We start from the raw sequence: 17825 nt of genomic DNA on the forward strand, positions 1-17825 counted from the left end.
CTCCACCGCTTCTCTTGCCAGAAAACTTGGGGCAAATCTGAAAATGCCCTCCCTCTCCACCTATATCTGGAAAATAAAACAAAAATAGATAAGAAAAAAAGCTACGAACTTTACAATATTACACAAAAGAATCAGGTTAAGGCTAAACGCAAGAGAAAGAAAACGAAAGAAGGACGAGAGAGATAAAGGAATCGGTCGGTTGGGGTGGCTCTGCGAAAGGAGCAAGGGTCGGCGGCGGGGTTCTAGTCTGGAGAGGAGCTGTCGGGGTTGGGGTCCGGTAAGAGAGAGAGAGGGTGAAAGGCGGCGTACCTGGTCTTCGGTTGAGGAGCGGTCGGGGTTGGGGTCCGATAAGGGAGAGAGAGGGAAGGAAATGTGTGTTAGGTTTAGATTAGGGTTTTTTTTATGAGTACACAGTCAGAAGCTGCTTCTTATGAGTTCACAACACTTACTTGCAATCCTGGTATTATTCACTACAATGATACAAAAATTCAGTTGCTCGATCTTCCTGGAATCATTGAAGGTGCTTCTGAAGGCAAGGGTCGTGGAAAGCAGGTGGGATGGTTTTTATAAAATTTCTTCACATATCTTTTAATAGTATTAGGTTTTTTTTTTTATCAGAGAAAAAGAAGAAGAAGAAGGAGGAGTTAGGGTTTTTGTTTTAATTTTTATTTTTTTTAAAAATTGTTTTTTTAATTTTTAAAGAAAAATTAATTTTTTTTTATTTTAAAAATAATTAATATTTTATTTTAATTTTAAATATTTATTACGTGGACTAATTAAATTGTGCCACGTGTACACTGTGTACACGTAGACATTCCAAGTTGGCACTTAACACCCGAAAATGGATGGAAAGAGCTAAGTGCTAACAGAACCTGACCACTTAAGAAGGTTATGTCGTAAATTACTCTTTTATTTACCACGTATAATAAAATTTGTCTGACGAATTTACAGCACTAATAAAATTCAAAAAGCACAATAATACATAAGTCACCATAATACAAATTTTAAATAGTCTTGAGATAAAACTAAGTAACATATTTTATTAAGTTTTCTCTCTCTGGAGCCTTCTAGTAAGCATGCAGTCCCTTTCTCGTCTTCTTCATGTTCATGTTTGGTTCCTCTTATGGAGGATTTGGTCCACCCTAACTGGTATAGTGGTGGGTTGACTTTGTGTAAATATCCTTTTTTGCCTACTTCTCCTTCCTCCCTATGTAATAAATGCTCTAGGTGTTATTATGTTTCCATTTCACACTCATTAAATTTGATCAGAGCATTAATTGCTCTAAATCTTTCCTTCTGCTCTCTAAATCCTTCTTTTTGCCCTCCCTAATTAATTTTCCCCATCATTCCATTTTGTCTTCTCGCCATTTACTCCAGATTTTCCATATCTCTGTTCAGAAAAACTGTAACGCCCTAATGCTAAGGCACGCTACAGTGCTTTTTCAATTATTGTGCAATCTTTGCTAATCAAAGAAATTTCTCGAAAAACGTGTCAAATTAAAACTTTTGCTTTAAATATTAAATTTTGCAATATAATATAATATTTACAAATTCCGGGATCCCGTTTTTAAACTTTGTAAAATTTACTTTTCAAACTATACATTCAAAATACACAAGTTCTAGGTCGCACAGCGACTTTCAAAATACAACTCCCAGAAGTCCCGAGACCGAACACTCCAGGTCGCGCCGCTTGACATGTACAATCTCACCCGAGCTCAGGTTCATTCTTGTTCAGCCTTCGCCTTTCCTTTACCTACACATGGAAGCAGAAACTGTGAGTCAACAGACTCAGTAAGAAATGCATATAACATACCATATAAATTTTCGACCTGTAAATAGGCGCCCATACACCTATTTACAGAGCTTAACAGATGAATATGAACGTTCAATACCAAGGTACAACCACTATACCACATACACATCGTACCTCATTGTACGAGTGTTGGTAGGGTTTACCCCGATCACTGAGTAACACTGAGTGATGTACCACACACCTTAGCATTTTCCCATGCTTGTGTTGGTATCACTGTATCGTACTCACAATCACAATAATCACTATACCAATGCACTCTATAACTTATTCATACAAGTGTTGGTAGTGCTTAACATAATTCAAGCATGCATATATAAACACATATACACACATTCAGATAATCACATCATACATTATACACAGTTCTTACCTGTTTTCCGAATTCAAGTGTGCTGGCCGACCTGAACGGAATTCACGTGCTAGATGGATGCCCTAATCACAATAATAGCAACACAGATGAGTGACTCGCTAAATCACTTTTCGGGACTTAAACTTGAAACTACAAGTTCCCTATCGATAAACCTCATGGCAATACCCTAAATATCACAAAATTGGCCAAAACTAGGGTTCTGGAATTTCCCCCAACAGGCAGACCTGTTCCCAACCGGCAATCCGGTTCTGGGTCACCAACCGGTCGACCGGTTGGTACTGGTCCCCCAGAATCGAAATTCTGGTTCTGTGCTGGGAACCCAAAAAATCCTTCCCCTTAACTCAAATCAAGCCCAAACCTTACCAAACTCTCCAGTACACCTATACAATGCATAAACATCCATTTCCAACCAATAAATCACAGAACAAACCAACAAATCAAATTATGCCATTAAAGCTCAAAGCTTGAGTTTCAAAACTCAAGCTTGCTTAGAACCATTATCAAGCATCAAAACCATTTGCTAGGGACTTAGATTAACTCAACCTAACCCCAGAATTCGAACCCTAAGCAATTCAAACCTTAACAGCTCCTATTACCCCAAAACACCATTTCAACCTAACTTAAAACTTGAAAACTAAGAGGGATTCATTGGAACTTACCTTAGATTGATTATCACCTTTGAAATCCTTGCTGAAATCCAACAATCAACAACAAACTCCCTTGGTTTGTCTCAGCCGAAAGCAAGAGAGAGAGAGAGAGAGATTCAAGAACAAAGCAATTTTCTAATTTTTTTCCTTTTCCTTGATTTTCTTCAAATGAGACAAAAGGGTTAAGTTAATCCCTTGCTGAAATCAACTTGATTAGGTGTCAAAAACCTAAGGCAGCCACCTCACTCACCCTTAAACAAAAGACTAAAATGCCCTTTAGACTTAAAACTAGGGTATTTCTAAAGCTAGGGGTAAAATGGTCCAAATCCATAACCCCGCTCAATCTCGATAATTTATTTTCTCTAAAATATTTCCCACTATGAAATAGGGTTCTAAACTTACCCATGTGATCAATCTAGCCATCCATCGCATTTTCCGTTGTCGCCGAGCAAAAATTACAAAATTAACATATTTCACATATAAGCTAAATAATACCCCTAGAGTTTAATAAAATCTCCGGAATTGAGAAATTATAACTCTAATATTTATTTCTAAATATTGGGGTCCACATTTAAAATTAATTCACAAATAATATTAAAATAATAAAAATTAGTGCTAATTGCCTTTACTAATCCACATTACTAGAGCGGTCATTACAATTATCCCCCCGTTAATAGGATTTCGTCCCCGAAATCTCACCTGAATAGCTCTGGATGTTGAGTCCTCATATCTGACTCCAATTCCCAGGTGGCTTCTTCCACCTTACTGTTCCTCCAGAGCACCTTAACCAGTGCAATAGTCTTGTTCCGAAGAACTTTTTCCTTTCTATCCAAAATCTGAACAGGTTGCTCTTCATAGGATAAGTCTGGTTGTAGTTCAAGGGCTTCATAACTTAAGACATGAGTCGGGTCCGACACGTATTTCCTTAACATAAAAATGTGAAATACGTCATGAACAGCCGATAACGCTGGTGGCAAGGCTAGCCGATATGCTACCTGCCCGACTTTCTCGAGTATTTGAAATGGCCCAATGAACCTAGGGCTTAACTTACCCTTCTTCCCGAAGCGCCTAATACCCTTCATTGGTGAAACCCGCAGGAAAACATGTTCCCCTCCCTGAAATGTAACATCTCTGCGCTTCGGATCAGCATAACTTTTCTGCCTCCTTTGAGAAGCGAGCATCCGAGCCTTGATCTTATCAATAGCTTCGTTGGTCCTCTGCACTAATTCTGGACCCAAGTACTTACTTTCTTCTGTCTCGTCCCAATGAATAGGAGATCGACATTTTCTACCATATAACATCTCATAGGGAGCCATCCCTATAGTACTCTGGTAGCTATTGTTGTAGGAGAATTCAATTAAAGGCAAGTACTTACTCCATGAACCCTCAAAGTCCATGACACAGGCTCGCAGTAGGTCTTCTAAAATCTGGATAGTTCTTTCTAACTGACCATCAATCTGAGGGTGAAAGGTTGTAATAAACTTTAACTTGGTACCCATAGCCTTCTGAAGACTCACCCAAAATTTCGATGTGAACTTTGGATCCCTATCTGACACAATAGATTTAGGGGCTCCATGGAGACGAACTATCTCTTTCACATACAATTCAGCGTACTGATCCACTGAATAGGTAACTTTCACTGGTAGGAAGTGAGCTGACTTTGTAAATCTGTCCACGATGACCCATACTGAATCATACATCCCCGTAGTTCTAGGCAAACCAGTTACAAGTCCATTACAATGTCCTCCCACTTCCATTCTGGAAGGACTAAAGGCTGCAATAACCCTGCCGGCCTCTGATGTTCAGCCTTAATCTGCTGGCAGGTTAAACACTTGGACACATAGTCCACCACATCTCTTTTCATTCCATACCACCAGAAGTAGGGTTTCAAATCCTGATACATCTTGGTGGTTCCCGGATGCAACGAATAATGCGTGGTGTGAGCTTCATCAAGTATTTCTTTCTTAAGCTCACCAACATTAGGAACACAAACTCGAGCTTTATATAACAACATTCCACTGCTCGAGACTGAAAAGCCTCTAGGCCGACCAGCCACTACTTCGTCTCGAACTTTAACTAGTTCGGGATCTTCCAGTTGTGTCTTTCTGATTCTCTCCAACAGATCGGATTAGAGTGTTAAATTATGTAATCTCCCGACCACGAACTCAATCCCTGCACTAACCATTTCCGAGGCTAGTTGAGGGGCTATCATAACCGTAGTACACACTTGACCGGGACCTTTTCTACTTAAAGCATCGGCCACAACATTGGCTTTCCCGGGGTGATACAGTATTTCACAATCGTAGTCTTTAACTAACTCCAACCACCTTCTCTGCCTCATATTCAGATCTTTCTGGGTGAAAAAGTATTTGAGACTTTTATGATCAGTATAAATCTCACACTTTTCACCGTAAAGATAATGTCGCCATATCTTTAAAGCAAATACTACAGCAGCAAGCTCTAAATCATGAGTTAGGTAACGCTGCTCATAATCCTTCAGTTGACGAGAGGCATAGGCTATGACTCTGTCAGCTTGCATCAGAACACATCCCAGACCCTGTCTGGATTAGAGATGGAAATTGGTCGGTTAATGTACGGGGAATGCAATCCCCGCCCCCATCCCCGCTACCTGTTTATAACCCCATCCCCGCCCCATCCCCGTCTAATAACCAACGGATTTGGGGTAGGGGAATACCCATCGGTTATGGAGAACCCATCGGGTATCCATTAAGGTAAAATGAAAAAACAAATTAATTTAAAATAATTGAAAAAAATAAGTTAAACTAATATTCTCACAAATATTTATTATGCATTCATAATTCATAGAAGATAAAAAATAAACCTACTTAAAAAAAAAGCATAATCTAATAGAAAATAAAAACTAAATATGTGTCAAAGTTTGAAAAAAAAAACAAAAAAAATTATATATATCTATATCGGGGTTGGATATGGTGCGGATAGTATTATCCCCGCCCCCGCCCCATCCCCGCTTCGGGTATTGAAATTGTCCTCCACCACCGCCCCATTAACCACTAAGATGGGGAATCCCCACCCCATTAGGGGCGGGTCCCCGCGGTTACCCATCCCCGCGGTATAAATTTCCATCTCTAGTCTGGATGCATCACAATAAACAACGAATTTCTCTTGATCTGATGGCAAAGCTAACACCGGAGCTGTTATCAAACGTTGCTTCAACTCCTGAAAGCTTGACTCACACTTATCTGACCACACAAATCTCTGATTTTTCTTGGTCAATTCGGTTAGGGGCATAGAAAGTTTAGAAAATCCTTCGACGAAACGTCGATAATACCCTGCTAACCCGAGAAAACTTCGAACTTCCGTCACAGACTTAGGCCTCGGCCAATTCTTCACTGATTCTACCTTGTTTGGATCGACCATAATTCCATTCTTCCCAACAATATGACCCAGAAAGGACACCTCGGACAACCAGAATTCGCACTTTTTGAACTTGGCATACAGCTTGTGATCCCTAAGTCGCTGTAACACCATTCGAAGATGATGCTCGTGCTCCTCTTCTGACTGAGAGTATACAAGAATGTCATCGATAAACACTATAACGCAGTTATCAAGGAAATCCTTGAATACCCTATTCATGAGATCCATAAAGGCCGCAGGAGCATTAGTCAATCCGAATGACATTACCAGAAACTCATAGTGCCCATATCTGGTTCTAAAAGCAGTCTTCGGTATGTCCTCCTCCCGAATTCTGAGTTGATGATAACCAGACCGTAAATCAATCTTCGAAAACACTGTCTTTCCCTGAAGCTGATCGAACAAATCATCGATCCTGGGCAACGGGTACTTGTTCTTAATCGTCAGCTTGTTTAGTTCCCGATAATCAATACACATTCTGAGGGTACCATCTTTCTTTTCTTTTTAAGGAAATATATTTAATTTAAATCTAATATGCTTCCTAACATGCTTTCACATTCATATTTATTTACAATACTAAACAAGTACGGGCTTACTGAACCGTGAACCGAGCTTTCTCTGATGAAGATTGTACATGTCATAACAAGCTTCGGTAGACAAACTTGGCGGCTCTGATACCAAAATTGTAACGCCCTAATGCTAAGGCACGCTACAGTGCTTTTTCAATTATTGTGCAATCTTTGCTAATCAAAGAAATTTCTCGAAAAACGTGTCAAATTAAAACTTTTGCTTTAAATATTAAACTTTGCAATATAATATAATATTTACAAATTCCGGGATCCCGTTTTTAAACTTTGTAAAATTTACTTTTCAAACTATACATTCAAAATACACAAGTTCTAGGTCGCACAGCGACTTTCAAAATACAACTCCCAGATGTCCCGAGACCGAACACTCCAGGTCGCGCCGCTTGACATGTACAATCTCAACCGAGCTCAGGTTCATTCTTGTTCAGCCTTCGCCTTTCCTTTACCTACACATGGAAGCAGAAACTGTGAGTCAACAAACTCAGTAAGAAATGCATATAACATACCATATAAATTTTCGACCTGTAAATAGGCGCCCATACACCTATTTACAGAGCTTAACAGATGAATATGAACGTTCAATACCAAGGTACAACCACTATACCACATACACATCGTACCTCATTGTACGAGTGTTGGTAGGTGTTAGGCTATTTTTAGCCTATGTTTTGGATCTAATTTATGTGCGTTTTTAGCTGTGTTAGGACGGAATTACGCTTGTTTTCTATGTTTTCAGGTTCTTTGGAATAAAAGATGTCTCGGGGGCAGAAATTCAACAAAAGACGGGCTGAGCCAAGAAAACGCGAATTATGGGTTATTTTGCACATCTGGCCGCGGCTAGACATAGCTTGGCCGCGGCTAGATCACAAAATAACCAAAATTTGGAGGCTGCTCCAGTAGCCGCGGCGAGGTTGTATATGGCCGCGGCTAAAAGCTCCTTACAGAACAGCCTATTTTTTCCACTCATCTGGCCGCGGCGAGAGTGTATATGGCCGCGGCGAGATTCCGTACGGACCAGGGGCATTTTCGTCCATCGAACCCTAAATTTTAGTTATAAATAGAAAACTGCGATTGGAAGTCAAGGAGAGCGATCAGAAACCCTAAAATACAGCTGAGAGCGGCAGGAAGAGCACAGAGATTGAAGTGAAGATCCAGAATTCATCCACCAACAGTTCTTTTCTTTATTCCTCTTTAATTTATTTATGTTGAATATTGCTATAGGAATGGTTATGGATTTGTTTCTGAACTAAATTTCCCATTTAGGGAGGATGATGATTGTTGTTTAATGTTTTGCCTAGTTAATGTTTAATTACCATTCCTCAATTCTTGTGTGTGAAATTATCTTAGTTTGTTCTTAATTTCATGTTTAAGATTGATCACCTTGTGCATGCTCTATGATCTCAATTCGAAATCTGAAAAGTGAGAATTGAGAATGCTAAAATTAAGATAATCAATGTTCTATGTGAAACGAAAGTATTTGCATGACTTGTGTGACGAGTAGATTATTACTTAATGCTGATTTCATGTTAGTTTAATTAAGGAATTAATTAGATAACATGTGATTTAGAATCTAGAAGATCTGAAAGGAGCTAGGTTATTTCATAATCTGTCATTCACTCCAAGAATAGGATAGTAATTAATCATTAACGATTTGGGTAAACAACAACAGGATTCTCCTCTCTATTATCTCATCTTGCTCAACTTTCAATTGTGTTATTAAGTTTTCTGAATTTCTTTCATATTTTACTGTTTTTAAATCATAATTGCTTTCGATTTGCCGAATAGAATCATAAGTATAATTTAGTGGTACTTAATCCAATTCCCTGTGGGATCGACCTCACCTGTGTGAGATTTACTACTTGATTGCGTATACTTGCGTAGCGTTTATAATTATTGCAACAAGTTTTTGGCGTCGTTGCCGGGGAATTGTTAAAGATTAATATTACATAAAAATTATACTAACTTCTACTTTGGTATATTTTCTCTTGCTGATTTTTCTAACCTTTTTCTTGCAATAATTTTTTTTGATCTATTTCAGGAATCCTAAGTGCATGCGCCGTCAAGGACAAACAGTCATATTACCAGTTGATCCTGAAATCGAGAAAACTTGCAGGAGGAATCGAAAGAACAAGAGGCAAGAAAGAGTTTCAAAGAATCGCCGAAACATCAGAAATCATGGCTGCCAATGTGAACAATAATGCTGGAAACAATGGGGGTAATAACGGTAATAATGGAGGTGCCGTGGAAGATCAAGCTAATGGCCGTAGCTTGAGAGATTACATTCTCCCTACTCTGATGGGAGTGCAGTCATGTATCAGGCCACCGGCAGTGGATGCAAACAATTTCGAGATTAAGCCTGCCATCCTTCAAATGGTGCAGTCTTCAGTTCAGTTTGGTGGACTCCCTTCTGAAGACCCCAATCTGCATCTCTCGAACTTCATGGAGTTATGTCAGACCTTCAAAGTCAATGAAGTTAGTGATGACGCCATCCGTTTGAGACTGTTTCCATTCTCACTGAGAGAGCGAGCCAAGAGTTGGTTGATCTCCTTGCCACCAAATTCTATAGCAACATGGACAGACTTAGCAACAAAATTTCTGTCTAAATTCTTCCCTCCAGCAAAGTCTGCAAAGCTGCGAGGAGAGATAAACAACTTCTGTCAGCAAGATAATGAATCTCTCCATGAGGCTTGGGAGAGGTTTAAAGATCTAATCAGAAAATGCCCTCATCATGGCATAGAAAAGTGGATGCTGGTTCACAATTTCTACAACGGGTTGGTTGGTAACACTAGAACTCTGATAGATGCAGCAGCTGGTGGAGCTTTTATGAGAAAGAGTGCTAATGAGGCTTACGATCTATTGGAGGAGATGGCTCTAAATAATCAGCAGTGGCCAACTGAAAGGAGTCAAACTAAGAAAGTAGCTGGTGTGCTAGAGGTTGATGCCATCACAAAATTGACAGCTCAAGTTGAGGCCTTGACAAAGCTGATTGCAGGGCAAGCTAAACAACCCCAAGTTATTTGTGAGATATGTGGAGGCAACCATCACTTTTCAGAGTGTCAGGCAGATGTGGATAATTTGCCAATGGACCAAGCAAAAGCCATTGGGAACTACTCCCAAAATAATAATTATGGGCACAACCAACAGGAGTTCTACCAGCAGAGAAATCAGCCCCAACAAAACCAACAACAAAGTCCTAGTGGAGGCTCCAATATCCAAGCTGATTTATTGCTCCAATTCATGATGGAGACTAGAGCCTCTATTAAAACTCTAGAAACTCAAATGGAACAATTGTCTACTCAAGTGGCAAACCAAGCTCAAGGAAATTCACCTAGCACTAGTGAGGCAAAAGGAAAAGAGCAATGTAAAGCAATTTCCTTGAGGAGTGGAAAGAGTTATGAAGGACCTAGTGGCAAGCAACCAGTTGAAGATGGGGTTCAGGATCAACAGTACGTACACCGGCACCAAAGGAAAAGAAGGCTACTGATAGCCCTGCACCACCACAACAGTCTCCACCAATCAGTATTGATCATCATGTGAAGATACCTTATCCTCAGAGACTCCGAAAGACCAATCTAGACAAGCAGTTTACAATATTTCTAGAGGTCTTCAAAAGACTACACATCAACATTCCTTTTGCTGAAGCCTTGGAACAAATGCCCCGTTATGTGAAGTTCATGAAGGAAATATTGTCTAAGAAGAGAAAAATGGAGGACTATGAAACAGTGGCATTAAATGAGGAGTGTAGCGCCATTTTGCAAAAGAAACTACCGCCCAAGCTTAAAGATCCGGGTAGTTTCAATATTCCATGCTCTATAGGGGGTTCAGTGGAAACTAAAGCTCTATGTGATCTGGGAGCAAGCATTAATCTAATGTCGTTGTCTGTCTTCAAAAGGCTAGGATTGGGAAAAGCAAAGCCCACAACAGTGACTCTACAACTAGCGGATCGTTCTCTAACTCATCCTCGTGGCATAATTGAAGATGTACTGGTGAAGGTTGGTAAGTTTATCTTCCCTGCTGATTTCTTAATTCTTGATATGGAGGAAGATTCAACTATTCCCATTATTTTGGGAAGACCATTCTTGGCCACGGGTCGAGCATTAATAGATGTTCAAAAGGGGGAGTTAAAGTTGCGAGTCCAAGATGAAGAGGTCAATTTTAATGTTTTTGCCCCAACTGACATTCCTACCTGTTGCAAGATTGAGGTGGTGAAGGGTTCTTTTGTTAAAACTGATAAGAAGAAAGCAAAGCCTAAAGAGCGACTTCGAACGATTCAGCGTCGTTGGAAAAGATTGATGTGTGGTAGTTCTGAAGGTGAGCTTACTCTTGTGCAAAACTCTGAAATCAACACTATTGGTGGTAAATTTTCTTCATTTAGTGCGAGGGCTCTTTTGAATGCAAAGGGTGGACTTGATCCCTTCTGATGGGGCTCAGGTAAGTTTCTCTCACCCTGGTTTATTTTCATACATTGGGGACAATGTGCATTTTAGTTTGGGGGGGAGACTTAAATTTTTCAGTTTATTTGTTTTAGTTTAGTTTGTTTTAGTTTTTTTAGTCTTGTGTGATAGCTAAATTGAAAGATTGATTGAATTGTTGTTATTCACTTGTGTAATGGATTAAAACATAACTGTGTGCTTGACTTGCAACTGTTTGAATTAAGATGGATGTGTGCTAGGAAGTGATTCATGTAGATTTAAAGCATTTGTTATTCTCACATATCACCTCTGTTCTATTTGGTTCGTGGAATGATTGATTGTACATGAAATAGAATTTGTTTGACATACTCTCTTGAAGCGAAATCCTTGATTTTTTTTTTCTGTTTGGAAAGTGATTTAGGCAAGTTTTCTTTGGAACGATTGAGCCTTTCAAGCCTACCTAGAAATTTTCACCATAGTATACCCAAAGTTGAGCCTTAGCCTGTTTTAAAATTTTTTTTTACCACTTAAATTTTTCACCACTTAACTGAGCTGAATCCGTTATCTTAAACTCTTTTCACCCTGAACATACCTTATTATGCCATGAGCCTTGAAGCAAGTTTGGGGGGGAAATAAGTGTTGTAAGTGGAAAAATAAAGTGTAGGGGGTGAGAGATTGAGAAAAAATAATAATATTGTGTGTTGTGCCTCCGAAAAAAAAAATGTCTTCTTGAAGAAAAAAAAAAGTTAAGAAAATTATGAGGTACACACATAAGAAAAATTGCAATCTCTTATTTCTGTTTTTGGGATATTTGGAAAGAAAGCAAAATAAATGTCGAGGCTTTCTTGGTTAATAGTGCGTATGGTATAGTGTAGCCTAAATGACTTCTCACCTACCCATGTACCTAAGCCATGCAATGTTAACCGAAAAAGTCCTATTGATTCCAAATAGAAATTTGTCAACATTAGTGGAGAGAGGTATGTCATTCAAACTTATTGATCATGTGTTAGTGGGATGTTGGAAAGTTTAGAACAGTTGTGATATTGATGGCAATTGCGATGTTTTATGTTTGTATGAATTACTTACTTGTAAATTGCACACTCAACTTAGTTCTTAGAGTTGGCAAGTTGAAATTCTGGTTATTGATGGATTGAAGTTGTGCAGGTGGTGGTAACAATTAAATTGTTGGAAAGTTTAGCTATCATTGTCAGTTTGTTTTTAGTTTAGTCTTAGTTTACTCGGGGACGAGTAAAGAGACAGTTTGGGGGAGTTTGTTAGGCTATTTTTAGCCTATGTTTTGGATCTAATTTATGTGCGTTTTTAGCTGTGTTAGGACGGAATTACGCTTGTTTTCTATGTTTTCAGGTTCTTTGGAATAAAAGATGTCTCGGGGGCAGAAATTCAACAAAAGACGGGCTGAGCCAAGAAAACGCGAATTATGGGTTATTTTGCACATCTGGCCGCGGCTAGACATAGCTTGGCCGCGGCTAGATCACAAAATAACCAAAATTTGGAGGCTGCTCCAGTAGCCGCGGCGAGGTTGTATATGGCCGCGGCTAAAAGCTCCTTACGTAACAAATGTACTCATTTTTTCACTCATCTGGCCGCGGCGAGAGTGTATATGGCCGCGGCGAGATTCCGTACGGACCAGGGGCATTTTCGTCCATCGAACCCTAAATTTTAGTTATAAATAGAAAACTGCGATTGGAAGTCAAGGAGAGCGATCAGAAACCCTAAAATACAGCTGAGAGCGGCAGGAAGAGCACAGAGATTGAAGTGAAGATCCAGAATTCATCCACCAACAGTTCTTTTCTTTATTCCTCTTTAATTTATTTATGTTGAATATTGCTATAGGAATGGTTATGGATTTGTTTCTGAACTAAATTTCCCATTTAGGGAGGATGATGATTGTTGTTTAATGTTTTGCCTAGTTAATGTTTAATTACCATTCCTCAATTCTTGTGTGTGAAATTATCTTAGTTTGTTCTTAATTTCATGTTTAAGATTGATCACCTTGTGCATGCTCTATGATCTCAATTCGAAATCTGAAAAGTGAGAATTGAGAATGCTAAAATTAAGATAATCAATGTTCTATGTGAAACGAAAGTATTTGCATGACTTGTGTGACGAGTAGATTATTACTTAATGCTGATTTCATGTTAGTTTAATTAAGGAATTAATTAGATAACATGTGATTTAGAATCTAGAAGATCTGAAAGGAGCTAGGTTATTTCATAATCTGTCATTCACTCCAAGAATAGGATAGTAATTAATCATTAACGATTTGGGTAAACAACAACAGGATTCTCCTCTCTATTATCTCATCTTGCTCAACTTTCAATTGTGTTATTAAGTTTTCTGAATTTCTTTCATATTTTACTGTTTTTAAATCATAATTGCCTTCGATTTGCCGAATAGAATCATAAGTATAATTTAGTGGTACTTAATCCAATTCCCTGTGGGATCGACCTCACCTGTGTGAGATTTACTACTTGATTGCGTATACTTGCGTAGCGTTTATAATTATTGCAACAGTAGGGTTTACCCCGATCACTGAGTAACACTGAGTGATGTACCACACACCTTAGCATTTTCCCATGCTTGTGTTGGTATCACTGTATCGTACTCACAATCACAATAATCACTATACCAATGCACTCTATAACTTATTCATACAAGTGTTGGTAGTGCTTAACATAATTCAAGCATGCATATATAAACACATATACACACATTCAGATAATCACATCATACATTATACACAGTTCTTACCTGTTTTCCGAATTCAAGTGTGTTGGCCGACCTGAACGGAATTCACGTGCTAGATGGATGCCCTAATCACAATAATAGCAACACAGATGAGTGACTCGCTAAATCACTTTCCGGGACTTAAACTTGAAACTACAAGTTCCCTATCGATAAACCTCATGGCAATACCCTAAATATCACAAAATTGGCCAAAACTAGGGTTCTAGAATTTCCCCCAACAGGCAGACCGGTTCCCAACCGGCAATCCGGTTCTGGGTCACCAACCGGTCGACCGGTTGGTACTGGTCCCCCAGAACCGAAATTCTGGTTCTGTGCTGGGAACCCAAAAAATCCTTCCCCTTAACTCAAATCAAGCCCAAACCTTACCAAACTCTCCAGTACACCTATACAATGCATAAACATCCATTTCCAACCAATAAATCACAGAACAAACCAACAAATCAAATTATGCCATTAAAGCTCAAAGCTTGAGTTTCAAAACTCAAGCTTGCTTAGAACCATTATCAAGCATCAAAACCATTTGCTAGGGACTTAGATTAACTCAACCTAACCCCAGAATTCGAACCCTAAGCAATTCAAACCTTAACAGCTCCTATTACCCCAAAACACCATTTCAACCTAACTTAAAACTTGAAAACTAAGAGGGATTCATTGGAACTTACCTTAGATTGATTATCACCTTTGAAATCCTTGCTGAAATCCAACAATCAACAACAAACTCCCTTGGTTTGTCTCAGCCGAAAGCAAGAGAGAGAGAGAGAGAGATTCAAGAACAAAGCAATTTTCTAATTTTTTTTCCTTTTCCTTAATTTTCTTCAAATGAGACAAAAGGGTTAAGTTAATCCCTTGCTGAAATCAACTTGATTAGGTGTCAAAAACCTAAGGCAGCCACCTCACTCACCCTTAAACAAAAGACTAAAATGCCCTTTAGACTTAAAACTAGGGTATTTCTAAAGCTAGGGGTAAAATGGTCCAAATCCATAACCCAGCTCAATCCCGATAATTTATTTTCTCTAAAATATTTCCCACTATGAAATAGGGTTCTAAACTTACCCTTGTGATCAATCTAGCCATCCATCGCATTTTCCGTTGTCGCCGAGCAAAAATTACAAAATTAACATATTTCACATATAAGCTAAATAATACCCCTAGAGTTTAATAAAATCTCTGGAATTGAGAAATTATAACTCTAATATTTATTTTTAAATATTGGAGTCCACATTTAAAATTAATTCACAAATAATAATAAAATAATAAAAATTAGTGCTAATTGCCTTTACTAATCCACATTACTAGAGCGGTCATTACAGAAACCCCCTTGATTCTTGAAATTTGGAGGCGGACGATCAGTATCCCAGAGTCTTTCAGGCTCTTCTCATTATTACAGCTTCAATGGAAGCGACTTTGGACGTGACTAGGGCGGTTCTCAGGTGTATCATCCGAGCTTTTTGGTTCTATATATATAATTCCAAATTCAGGTATTTTGTTCCTCATCACCTTCTCTTTGTCTTGCTTATTTCTGTTCATACTGTTGTGTTTTCTCTCTTTCTTGAAATGGATGAGTTTTAGGTAATGTGTCTAATACCCTGGTTCTTACCCCTGATGAGTCCACTGTTTTCACCTATGATACTGGTTCTTCCAGTTCTGATCCTGCCCTAATTAGTCTCCTTCTTAAGTTGCACACTATTCGTCCTTTCAATCGGCCTTCCCTGATGAAGACCCTGTCTGGTATCTGGTCATCGCAGTGTAGGTTTCTTGTTACTGTTTTTGAGCATGTCGATGGCATGTTTCTTGTATCATTTGGCTGTGAGGGGGATAAGGGTAGAATTCTAGAGGGTCAACCATGGCATTTTGGCCAGTGTATGACCATCTTTTCTGCTCCTGATAGTTCCTTCCCACTTACTTCTGATAACCTTCATTATGTCCCTTTTTGGATTCAAGTGTATGGTATCCCATTTATGTGTAAGTCCTATGACCTTGCTAGATTTATAGCTATGGAGATTGGGGACCTTATTGAGGTTGATAAGGACACTATTAGGGAAGGTACTGGTCCTTATTTGCGTCTGAGAGTTCTTTTGGATGTCAATTTGCCTATTAGGAGGGGTATGAATATTAAATTCATTAGGATGGGGCGTGAGTTTCTTAAATGGATTGACTTTAAGTATGAAAGATTGCCTGACTTCTATTTCTTCTGTGGGAAGCTAGATCATACAAAGAAATTTTGTGTGGCTTTCTTACAAAGATGTGATGAACTCCTCACTGAACCTTTGTGCCCCTATAATATTCTTCTTAGAGGCAAAGAAAAGATCACTGATAAGTCTCAGCCTTTTCAATACCCCCATCCTCCAGCTATTACTCTGGTTAACTACCCCCCTGTAAACTTGAATCTGCCACCCCAGCCCTTTCCTAATCAGACTATTACATTCCCATCCTTTCTCAGTCTTAATGATCATTTTACTGGTCCTTTTTCCTCTCCCCTAACTACTCAGGTTCTTATGATGCCAACTCCTTTGAATCCCAACTTCTCTGTTACAACTTCACCATCCATCCGTCCCAACTTTGACATTTCCTTGAGGCCATCTGCTTTTACTTCATACTCCACTAATTCCATGATTGTGGCTGATAAGCCTGTTGATCAAATGTGTGCTTCCTCTGCTGGTCCTGCTGTTTCTGTTTCTTTTTCTGGTGGTGATCCTACTCTAGGTGCTAGCCCTTCTAAGGACCTTCCTGATCCTACTGTTCGTGGGAAAGGGTTAGCCTCTACCTCTAGAGTTAAGAGGCCTTCTTTCCAACCACATCATGTGGTGGTTGGAAGTTCTGTCAGGTCCCAACTGAAGCGTGCTCGTGCTGGTGATAAAGAAGAGGACTCTTCTCCTGCTGCTGATAATATGGAACAGGCGGGTGTTGCTATGCACACCCGCCCAGAAAAATGAGTGTGCTAAGTTGGAATGCACGTGGATTGGGGAGTACACGTGCATTCAGGAGGCTCTCCCTGCTGGTCAAGGATCACTGCCCTGATGTAATCTTTTTGATGGAATCTAGACTGCCTGTTATGGCTGTAGATCGTGTTAGAGTAGCTTTAGGTTTTGATCATGGTTTTGAAGTCCCTAGGAAGTATTTTGGAGGTGGACTTCTTCTTTTGTGGAAAGCTACTACTTATGTAAATATTTTATCTTACTCTAGTAATCATATAGATTGTAATATAAGCTTTAATGATAATGATATGTTCCATTTTACTGGCTATTATGGTGCCCCTGTTGCTGCTAATCGTGTTTATACTTGAAATCTCTTGGAAAAAACTTTTTCTAATGCCCCCAATCTTCCTTGGTTTATTATGGGAGATTTCAATAGTTTTTTGTTTTTTGACGATAAAATAGGGAGCACTTATTATAATCATAGTGATATGGAGAGGTTTACTCATTTTCTTGATAAATATTGCCTCTCTCCCCTTTCTTTTGAGGGGGACAAGTATACTTGGCATAATAGATTTGTTTATGAACGTCTTGATTGGGCTCTAGGATCTGAATCCTGGAGGAACCTTTTTCCTAATGCTAATTTGCACCATTTGCCTTATTATGGCTCGGATCATCGTCCTCTTAAGGTTGTTCTTGCTGAAAATGTTGTGTCTAGAGTTCAATCTTGTAGGAAGCGTTTCCAATTTGAAAATATTTGGCTTCAAAGCCCTGAGTTTTACTCCACTGTCAATAACTCTTGGAAGGATTCTTCTCGAGTATCCTCTCATGACAATGCTTTTAGGGAGTTTCTCTTTTGCCAAGATGCTTGTGTTTCTGCTCTTAAGTCTTGGAACAAATCTACTAAGATTATGTTTCAATC

The 17825-nt window shown here is 39.1% G+C and overlaps 1 non-coding gene across 1 annotated transcript; it reads right to left on the reverse strand.

Annotated features, from left to right (window-relative positions):
• Positions 1–9438: 9438 nt before the first annotated feature.
• LOC133037516 (small nucleolar RNA R71) lies at positions 9439–9545 on the reverse strand. The gene has a single exon (XR_009687603.1). It is a non-coding gene; the product is annotated as a small nucleolar RNA R71 (small nucleolar RNA).
• Between the last annotated feature and the right edge of the window lie 8280 nt (positions 9546–17825).

This window comes from Cannabis sativa, chromosome 4, assembly GCF_029168945.1.
Source record: "Cannabis sativa cultivar Pink pepper isolate KNU-18-1 chromosome 4, ASM2916894v1, whole genome shotgun sequence".
Taxonomy (NCBI): domain Eukaryota; kingdom Viridiplantae; phylum Streptophyta; class Magnoliopsida; order Rosales; family Cannabaceae; genus Cannabis; species Cannabis sativa.